The sequence below is a fragment of the Neltuma alba genome, unplaced genomic scaffold (assembly GCF_004799145.2).
Source record: "Neltuma alba isolate B1F8T4 unplaced genomic scaffold, ASM479914v2 tig00010875_pilon, whole genome shotgun sequence".
Lineage (NCBI taxonomy): Eukaryota > Viridiplantae > Streptophyta > Magnoliopsida > Fabales > Fabaceae > Neltuma > Neltuma alba.
This window is the reverse complement of record NW_021635666.1, coordinates 567,471-579,446: the sequence shown is the minus strand read 5'-3', so window position 1 is coordinate 579,446 and position 11,976 is coordinate 567,471. Positions and strand designations below refer to the sequence as shown.

At 33.9% G+C, this 11,976-nt stretch overlaps 1 long non-coding RNA gene across 1 annotated transcript; it reads right to left on the bottom strand.

Moving 5' to 3' along the window:
- Window positions 1–1,532: 1,532 nt before the first annotated feature.
- Window positions 1,533–2,424, bottom strand: LOC114759601 (uncharacterized). The gene is made up of 4 exons (XR_003741931.1): window positions 2,157–2,424; window positions 1,959–2,055; window positions 1,720–1,846; window positions 1,533–1,614 (listed from the first exon to the last, which is right to left on the bottom strand). It is a non-coding gene; the product is annotated as an uncharacterized LOC114759601 (long non-coding RNA).
- Window positions 2,425–11,976: the final 9,552 nt, after the last annotated feature.

Below are 11,976 nucleotides of genomic sequence, written 5' to 3'. Positions count from 1 at the left end.
ATGACTCCTAACAACCTAGACAAGACAAACAACAGACTTGGGAATTTTAATTTTTCTCTTGCTTAATAACTTTGACAACATAGTCCTCAGTATTGATGAAAGATGAGCCTTTGAAGCTATTGCTCGGTTCATCTAAAATGATAGTTTTCCTTGCAATGATCTTTCTTTCCCCTTTATTACGTGCAGGAGTCTTGCAGTCGAAAATGACGCTAAAGTAATGTTGTCATCAACCTCAACATAAGCAGCTATCCCATCGTTCAAAGACTTGTCACTTGCAGTGTGAGGTGAAACTTCATAAGTTTGTAGCCTATATGAAATAATATAAGAAGACAATCCAAATGAGACTTGTTAAGGTACTAAAACAACAGTCATTTCATAAAGATGAGAATATATATGTTAATAGTCTAAATCTTAGTAGCAATACTCCCATGTCTTTTGCTAGACTACAATAATAAGAATACAATTTATGTCACAGTATAATATATTTCTTAATGATTTAAGTTAATGTAAATGTTAACAATACCTCTACAGATACTTCAGTGAATTGATCCATGAGATCTTCAAAGTTAGTATACTGTAAGACACTTATGCTGGACTGGGTATACTTTTTATTGTACTCATTAAGTTTCATTTTTAGAATCATCTTCTTCCCAACAATTTCATCTAGCTCTTCTGGGAACTCAAACTCATCCCCTACAAAAACATGATGGATTTCATATAGCTTTGTAGTTTTAGAACACTTAAAATGTACATGTTACCTGATAAATTGGAATGACATTTAATTTGATGTTAAGCTAAGAATAGTTTAATTACAAAGGTTCTTGGTTAACATACCTTAGGTAGAGACACTTTCAGCTTTGCAACAGTTTTGCTAAACATTTGAACAGCTAACTTATCCCAGAAAGTGACGAGACTTTACCAGTATCATCCTCAATGATATATATATATGTAACCTTCAATCTGAAAATCAAAGATAGTGTAATATCAAACTATATTATATTTGGGACAAATTAATGATGTTGAAAGGACATGGAGTCATGAAACTTCTAATTTACTTTGGCTCTACTGAATCAGGAGCCTTTTTACATGTCCCACAATATAAAGCATTATTCTGCTCCTTCGACTTAGCTGCACACTTTGCACATCCATCGTAATTTCGCCTATGCCTTGTCTTAAGCTTAACAATTTTTTAGTTTATTATGAAAGGATCATCCTGTATAGTTAGGACAAGGACTGTTATAATATGATGGTAAACTTTATTGATCAGAAGCATTATTTTTTATATTACAACTCTTACCATCTTTTGATTATGAATATCTGACACAACTTTATTGCCCTTCTTCAATATATTCATAGTAGATGGTTGAGACATCAGAGGACATAGGTTGGCTTAGTATTGAAAAGATAGGGGAATCTTTATTTTTGGCATTGAAAATTAAAAGGAAATTGTATCATAGCCTAATTTAACTATATAGAAATGACAAATGAAAAAAGTCTTATGCAACAACCTTGATAAAGTCATTCGGTACCTGTCAAGGAATTCTTTAACTTCATCAATCTGGGGATTAAAATAAACCACGGTCGCATTAAAAGAGCTGAATATCTATGCTGTACCTGTTATCAATATAAACCATAAACCGTTTATTTTAAATAGGAATCCATTGATCAAAAATCTTGTTCAAGTAAAGAATTTTCTTGTTAAATTAAATGATTACTTACCATCATCTGCAAATACAACCCTTGCAAGATTTAATAAAGCCATACAGGAGTATTCATGTTCTCCAGGTAAGAAGTGTAGGCATTGGTTGAACACTCATCGAATAATACACATGCGATTTGATTGTCCCTGGTGATATTGATAAGGACATTTATCTAATGAGAATTATGGTAGTAAACAGTAGAACAATAGAGTAACATAAATAACACATTTATTAGGGTAATAAGATTAAAGACCCTACTCTTAATCAACTATGATGATCCTCAACTTGTGCTTAGTCTCATTATCCTTTCTGTATTCCTCCAATCCTCCAAGATACTTGACAAAACCAATGACATCTGAAAGATAATAAAACATACGTGGTCAAATGATTATGAAATTTAACAAACTATATATCTCAAAGTACACCTGAAAATTATGGTTGACTACAATAACATACCTATAAGGCAGTCTACATGATTTCTTTCAAATATGTTCAAAATGTCCTCAATCTTCATAAGAGAGTATGATATCTTCGGGATGACATTAAGTTCATTCCTCATGAATGTTTGTTGCGTGAAAGTAATCTTGAAAGGGTGAGTTATTGCTCTGTATTGGGTCACGTTAGGAGACACAATGAAATTTGCAAAGAAATATGTGGCTCCCTCCATATAGTTATTCATATATTGTTCATGCAAAGCAGCATTTATAACACTTGCCTAAATCTTATGCCCTATATAAATGACAAATTGATAAGTAAAACAATTATTAATAGAATTAAAGGAACTAAACATATAACCAAAAAAAGATGAATGAATCTTGAAAAATCTATTTAAATAAACTCTTACCTCTTGATCTATGAGCACCATAGATATGCAGAATAACTCTGAAGGTGTTGACTTTTGGAACACATTCCATTTTCAGAATACTCTTGCAATAATCCTCCACCTATCTGTTCCATCATGCAACTCTTGAATAGATGAAATTTTCCTCATCTTTGGATCTTTGTATATAACAAATTGTTTGTTATCAAAAGTTAATATGGTGAGATGAACTCTCATGCAGAAGTTGATGCATATATAGAGAAATCAATGCATATAGGGACTTCTTGCCAATAGTCTCGCTAGAAATTTCATTCATAATTTCATTCAAAATTCGGAATTGAGTATAAAGATGTGGCGGGAATTTTAGGACCACTACATATTCAAGTATTCACGACAACTTTTGATTGATTGTGAAGAGCACTGTATTTCTTTTACACGCTAACTCTTATGTAATTGTCACATCATTATTAATGTGATTTTTGTTGAAAATTGTCAAAAAAAAAATACATCCTTTGATGAGCACACTTGGGTGTATGGAAGATAGTTGTATTCCTAACTAAGATAAATGTGTAAAACCCTTAACCTAATTTGTAAAACCCTTGACCTCAAAATCATAAAATTCACTACTATGGTAGAAAAGGAAATCTGTTAAAATGAACTACCATAGTAGAAAGAAATTTGCATAATTTTAGAAATTGACTTTCAAACTCGGGTCAAACCCAAACTCAGTGCATGCAACTAACATCAATCATTCACAACCATTGGGCCTCTGAGCCTCCGGCCCGGGTAACAAAAGGACATCAAAATCAGCCCATCCAATTAGTTTCAACCATGTATATCAAAGTTTCACAAAGCAATAGAAATGGCCTTCGGCCAACCAAAATAAGGAGATAACATTCTCTCCTGTTTACAACAAGGCCTGGTAATCAAAATAATTCAAAAGGACTCTAACTGTGGCAATATACAACTAGCCATACATAAACAAAGGCTAGAGGCCTAAAGCTAACCAAGCTCAAGCCTCTACGTCTCTTCCCAAAGGCGCATGCCTAGAACTGTCACCTGAAAACATTGTAAACCACGGGGTGAGACAAACGTCCCAATAACCAATCTTTCCAATTCAAGGTACTACTAAATAGGTGCTCGTGAGGTGTCAAGTGGGGCATTTCACAAGTAATATTATAAATGATAGCCACAACAATTTATGCAAGTGCAATGATGCAATTTCCTATCAACCATATCCCTCACTTTGGGGGATTTTCAAGAGCCGAACCCGGCCTATCCCTCACTATGGGGGACGTAAGGAGCCATAAAAGGCCTATCCCTCACTCTGGGAGACGTAGGGAGCCAAAAGACCTATCCCTCACTATAGGAGACGTACTGAGCCAACCATCATGCATTAATGGAGGCCTTACCACGTGGTAGTAACTATAAAAAACTCTCACCAATTCCCAATTCATGCATCATGCTCAAACCATAATCAAATAGTAATTGAACATTTCATAATTAACTTCTTTCAGTGGCATATCTTTCACAATTCCAAGATTCATTCATCATCAATCGAAACCCCACAAGACGGTTTTCCTTTTTTTTTTATATACAACATACACTTTGAACATAATTGTTACTCGGAGCACAAAACATAAATCTACTCACAATACCACAGAAGCATGTACTAAGGATTGGAAAGTAGTTACCTCTCACCTGAGCAAGGAATAACAAACCACCACGATGCCCCGTGTACCAAAGACTCACAACCGGTCTACACAAGCACACAAACATACAACCACCATGTATTAGCTTTCAAACTAATAATGTGGCCAAAATAACAATTGAGGACACAAAATTCCTAGCTCCAACCAAAACTCTATCCAACTCAAAGGGGTATAACTACTAAAACAACATTCCAAAGTCATAAGAGTCTATTAAAACATCAAGTCCCCTTTTTAAGCATCAATTAGAGTTCAAACCTCAAGGACCCACTATAGGAATTCAACCTCCAAACATCCCATTTGAACAATTGAAGTCTTAACAACAATCTAAACCGATTAAACATCCAATTTAACCCTCCTTAACATAACCCAAAGCAATCAATTAAACTCAAAACAATCGGTCAAAAACCTCAATTCCATAACAACCTAGAAAACTCTAGGGTTTCACCATAGATCTTCAGAAATTCCAAGAAAGAAAGTAGATTAGAGGTTAGAATCACTTACTTGAGGTAATGGATCCTTAGAAATGCCCCCTCCAAGCCAAAATACCGAAACCCTAGCAAAGCCTCTCTCTTTACCTCAGATTTTTCTAATTTTCGCACAACTAAACCCCTCCCGCGACTATATAGATTCGGACTCCTTCGCCGCGGCGAACTAATCCCGAGAGGGATTACTCGCCAGAAAACCCGACTTCGTCGCAGCGAAAGCTTCCTGAGAGGAAACTCTTGCTCGCCCAGAAAAATCTTCGCCACGGCATGCCTTCACCTTCGCCATGGCAAAACCTTCCTGAAAGGATACTCTCCCCTGGAACTCCCGGTGCGCCGCGGCGAACAAACCCTGAGAGGGATTGTTCACCTATTCCTCCAATATACCTCAAGTTCCAACCCAGACTCCAAGATCAACATTAAAACACTAATCTATCCTCAAAATCAACCAAAAGAGGCTATTAAAACCCAATAAAACTCAGGATGTTACAAAATGCAAGAGTTATGAGACACAAATAACAAATTTCCCATTACAAACTGCGACAATATGATTATTGCTTCATATTCTGAAGATTAGTGGTCATGTAAGAAATACAAATAAAGACATCATCCCAAGATTAGTAAATGTAATACAAATAATTTAAAGCAAATAAGACAAACATATCTGTGTAAGTGTATTACAATATAAATAAATGAAATTACTGAGATGAATGCCTCCAACTCGTACTAGAAGGATGAGACATATATGACAAGACATAACATACATTGCATTTATGGATCCCACAGCAAAATGTTTAATAATAATTTTTCATTAAGACTAATTACATTTTATTGAAGATTTTGAAAGATAAATACATTAAATTCGTTTTTCTATAGTGTTATCGAGGAGAGACATACCTCCATGACCTCAGTACATTCATTTATATATGTACTATAATAGGACAAAACTAAAAGCATTGATAATAAACAGGCTTTTCATTAGTACTCATCTCTGGCATGGAGTTTAACATCACATAAATCAAAGAGTAGGATGAGTACAGATCATTACACTTCAAAAGATATGTTGCATACAGTGACAGTTATACTCTAATTCACCATCATACATCATAAATCTCTTCTACATTACAGAGTAGTTAGAGGTTGAACTAAATAAACATTTACAGCCATGTCTCGTCCCTCACAAAATTTAACATGTATTTGAGAAGTATTCAAGCAAGACATGGCTGCCCATATACACTAATGATCTAACAATAATCAATACTTATATTTACATGGTAGTTGTTGAAATATGATTAAATAAATAGACATACCATAATAGGGTGCCTACAATACGAATATGCTTGCATCTGGAACTGAAAGGCTAGGTCACTTATGATAATGCATATCATACATTGCATCTGTGGATGTAGTAGCAAAATATTTAATAAGAAAATAGATGAAAAGTAACCATTTAATAAAGATGCAAAACGACAAATGCATTAAATTTGTTTATCTATGCACTTAGTCAAGGAGTGTCATACCTCCATGTACTGAGTATATCCATTTATATATGTACTACAACATGACAAAACGAAAAGCATTTATAAAAAACAGCCTTTTATTTGTACTCATATCTGGTATAGAGTTCAAAATGACAAAGATCAAATAGTCGGACATTACACTTCAAAAGGTATGCAGCACACAGACACAGTTATACTCTAATTCACCATCATACACCATAAATCTCTTCTACATTACAGAGTAGTTAGAGGTTGAACTAATAAAACATTTACACCCATGTCTCGTCCCTCACAAAATTTAACATGTATTTGAGAAGTATTCAAGCAAGACATGGCTGCCCATATACGCTAATGATCCAACAATAATCAATACTTATATTTACATGGTAGTTGTTGAAATATGATTAAATAAACGTGCCATAACAGGGTGCCTACAATACAAATATGTCTGCATCTAGAACTGAAAGGCTGGGTCACTTATGATAACGCACATCATACATTGCATTTATGGATGTTGTAGCAAAATAGTTAATAAAAAAATAGATGTAAAGTAACCATTTAATAAAGATACAAAACGACATATGCATTAAATTCATTTGTGTATTAACTTAGTCGATGAGTGGCATACCTCCATATACTCAGTATACTCATTTATATAAGTACTACAATACAGCAAAATGAAAAGCATTAAATTAATAACAAAAAGGACACATGAAGTAAAATGCTTCGGATAAGAGGAAGGACATATGTATTCAAGTTGTTTGTCTCCATAGTCTAATATCGTACACAGTCATACAAAATATGCCCTATTTAATAATATTTAAATACGTACTACGATAAGACAGAAAGAAACTCATTTATTACATAGCAGGCTTTTCATTGCTGTTTATTCTTGCTTTAGGGGTAAACATCATATGGATCAAAAAGCTGTGTAAAAAGAAATCATTACCTGATGAAAAGGTATAAAATAGACGTTGACATTCATACTTTATCTCATTGTCAATGCACTTAACAATTCATCACTTGAATCTTGCATAGAGAATTGGAAAATTCATTTTTAGTTTAATGGCACCCAATAGTAGCCAATAATTATTTTACAGATCATGGATTTAAAAAAAAAAAAATCCACTATTGAGAGGCAACAAAGATAGTATTCTAATTAAATATAATAGACGCAAATATGTATTTATGGTCTAACTAGACAGTTATAACTTATATAAGTAACAAATTATAAATAGAACAACTTAATTCTTTCACACACATGGGAAAGACATCCAAACTTCTTAATGGCAAGATAATAGATGTAGATGCACAAACCTAAACCTATAATAAATAGAACTATTTAATTAATAACAAATAGGACACATGGTGTAAAACACATTGGATATAAGGAAGGACATGTACATTCAAGTTGTTTGTCTTTATAGTCCAATATCGTACATAGTCATATAGAATATGCCCTATTTAATAATATTTAAATACGTACTATGATAAGGTCAAAAAGAAACTCATTTATTACATAACAGGCTTTTCATTGTTGTTCATTCCTGCTTTAAGGTTAAACATCGTATGATCAAAAAACTGTGTAAAAAGAAATCATTACTTGACAAAAAGGTATAAAATAGATTTTGATGTTTATACTTTATGTCACCATCATATCACTTAGCAATTTATCAGTTGGATCTTGTATATAGATTTGGAAAATTCATTTACTGTTTTAATGCCACCAAATAGTAGCTGTTAATTAATTTAAAGATCATTCATTTCACAAAAATGGCAACTGTTCAAAATCAACAAAGATAATATTCTAATTAAATAGAATACAGACAAATATGTAACGTTGCTCTAACTGGATAGTTAGAAGAGAACTAATATAATTGCCACAGGACGGTAGTAAGGAAATCTATGATCAAAATTATAACTATCTCCATCTGGTTTTTCATTGGGAATATTGGCTAGTAATGGATAAATAACTTACATTAACAACATATTAAATATAAATCAGCAGAACCTTAATTATCATCATTCCCACATCTCAAAAGACTAAGGAGTAAAGTACAGCTACCACCACGATGCACGGATTGTCAAAAAATTGAGGTGTACAGACACCACGATGCATGCATTGTGAAATCCCAACTAATAAACCCTACTTCTCCACCTTTTATAGGAACCAAAACGTTCATGTGTGCACTTATCATGAAGGAGAATCTATGGCCATAAAACACTAATAACAATTAGAAAGTACCTCATTAACTGGGATTATAATGATAATTTATTTTGAAAAACATGTGCTCCAACTATAAAAGGAGACAGCGTGTGTAGTTCTGGTCACTCATCAAACATAACAATCACTATGCAGGTTGTAAAAACAACTATGACTATAGTGGAGGAGATTAGTATGATCAAAGTGATAGAGCTGATGGCATGAACTTCATTAGAATTTGCTATGGACCACTAACTGTGATCACTACTACTGATCCTTCAACAAATGCTCTACAATACTACACTCTGGAGAGAGGGGAAACATGAGTGGGATCATCTAGCTAGGATAGCTTCCATTACATAGCTCTTCGCTGCATATATGGCTACATGCATCATCAAGGATTTCGTTGCCAAGGCTGGGATATAGCAAATAGGTATAAATACTTGGACTACAGTGGTTGCTTCAATTTCCTATCACGTTTTACACCATATGTGACTGCCACATACCCTACTTTCGTCACTCAACCACTCACTGTTCATGACTTGTGGTCTCATGCCTACATGAACGTGTACCCAGTTCTGCCAAAACGAAGACGACACCCCTCACACACTATATACAAAGCGCTGACCATAACCAAGACCACGGATGTAGAAGATGTAGAACCAAACCAAGGTGGAAGAACTCTGCATGACTTTGATCTTAACCTACCTTGTCCGGAGGAGCTTGGTGTTGATCTCAGATTTGTCCATTACAATGACGAACCATGAAGTCATCCACTCTGTCATTAGGTACAAGTCTATTAGGTGTAAGACATTCTGTGTTGAGATCTATTAGGTGAAAGTCTAGTCATACTTGATGTCATGTCTATGCATTTCATGTAGTTTATTGTTCGTGTGTTTTTATTAATACCATGTCATGTGCCTAGTTGACTACTTTAGTATAGTGTGCTAGTGTGGTCAGAGCAAGTGTCATTTGCTAGGTCAAATCACGTCTATTGTCTATACAATCTACGTTCAAAACCCTTTATCCTATCTAAGTGTATTTGTCATGTAGCTACATTAGTATCATGTCACCCATATTGTTAGTGATTATGTCGAGTATTTATCAGATGAGAGTTCTAAATATCTTGAAGTGTCATCGCTGATGCTAGTAATTAATTAACTCAATAATACACCTCTACATTAACACTTTAATGCAAACAAATGAATTAAGTCAAAACCTACTAAAAATGGAATTCATTTGTGCAAGGGAAACAATGAATGAAGTATATACCTGCATAATAAAGTTTGTGAAAGATCCAGGAGAATCCTCTATATAAAACATAACTACCAAGTACAGGGATTTCATATATAGCTTTATACCAGTGTATTGTATATGTTATCTGATAAAGTATAAAAACGTAATTAAAGTATAAAACATAACTACCAGATATAGACATTTTATTAATTGTTATTAACAGCTACATGCTTAAGCGTCTGCTTAACTATGACTCAGCACCGACGTAGACGTTTTCAGCAAGCTAACGACTTTACTATGTATTATTTTAATCTTACAAGGTGTTTTGTTATTAACCACCTATCACTAATTGGTTTCAACAACAACTTTCCATGATTAATTCTACTGCCGAACTTGCAAGATATATATTCATAGGGAAATGCCTTCAATATTTTTAGCATATGATTACGTTAATACTACATGGGTAAATAAATGCATATAACATAATAAAGTATAGTGCAAACACCCATAGATATATGTGTTTATATTATTCCTACTAATAGCTATATGCAGATTCTGCTATCCACCTTACAACTTCTGGATCACCACCTAAGCAATCAATATTGTACTATTGTTCTTTTGCTCCATTTTAAGAATAACCACTCACTGATTTGATCAGACTCTTAAATAGTGAGCCTGTACTTCAAATGCAGTAAAATTATACATTTCACAGGAAAATGTCTAAAAATTTGTAAAACAACTAATTATGTACATAAGACACAGATGTAGCCAGTTATAAAGCAAAATAACATATAGTCAAAAATCTAATTCTATTTCCCTTTGATTCTTATTATTATTCACCATATGCAAATACTTTTGTGCCCTACAATTTGAAAATGACATGTGGATTGGTTTTTTACATAAAATAAACATAACAAAAGTTACTATGGTAAATCCTAAGATTTCAAACCTATTTTGTATTATTGTGATTACTAAATTTTTATGAGAACAACCACTCACTAAAGATGTGCATAGGTGACTTGTAAAAATAAACTTACTCCACAACCTTTAGGCATTATATTTGACATAGCCTCCTACCACAAGAATCACTACCTACAGATAAGATGGATGGTAGTGCAAGTACCCGGCCAAGAAGCACGATACTAAGAGGTCTCATACTTAGGACAGATGCTGAATATGAGCATGAAGGTCCGCATAAGTTTTGTCATTGCAGACTTACTGCACCTCGGTGGACTTCTTGGACGAAAGAAAACCCTGGTAGAAGATTCAATAGATGCTCAAAGTACTGGGAGGTAATGGAGTGTTTTTATTCCTAAACTCTTTAATTTCATACCAGAAAAACTAATTGCTCAAATCACTAAACAGGGGGGTTGTGGACACTTTGAGTGGCATGACGACGATGTAGATGATCAACTAAAAAAAGTGATCAACCTCCTAGTGGATAATATAGATGAACTATTCCTTGAGAAGGTCCATCTTCGAGGTGAAATTGAAAAAATAAAGTTGCAGAATAACAAAATGATGAATGAAGAAGTAGAGCAGAATACCAGAATTATCAAGTCAAGAATTCGGGCCATCAAGGAGGAGATAAGGTCGTTGATTGCGTGCGTCTTCATGTCATGGCTGTTGATCTACATCGTCTTTTGCAAGTAGAATTTTAGGGCAAGAAATGGTGAGGTTTAACCGACACACTCCAGCTTCGTAGTTGCAGCTTAAGGTATTTTAGGACTTTGTTTTTTGATATTGGTATTTTAGGACTTTAGATAAATTGTTAAGCATTGTGGTTTTCCAAATCCAAATGAGTAAGTCCATAATCAGTCCATAATAAAAACTTCAATTTTGCCAACTCATTACTTCAACTACTCATCATGGCCCTGCTTGAATAAAGGCCCATCATCATATAATTAATTAACCTAATAGATCTAACTCATAGACGAAGATGTTAACTAAAATCGGGCCCCTTTTGATTACGTTAAATATTACTTAAACTAATTAGGCCACCTCATATAAGGATATACTAACTCACGTTATCTTATGTATCATGAACAATTGTGGAAGCAAAAAAAGACAACCATATGGAGGCACTGAAACTGGGCCGAATACCAATAGGTAAATTACAAAATATTATTCAAAATCATGTAAGATTCCTGAGGTTACATCATAATTCACAGCTTCTCAATGCATTCAAGCATCTTTGACAAAAAAAAAAATAATGCATTCAAGTATGTTGTACATTGGTCAAGGTCCTTAAGGAGATAAAGTTGATATATAATCATCACCGCCTGGTGATTGGAAAAAAAAAACGTTCAAATAACTCTGTGTGG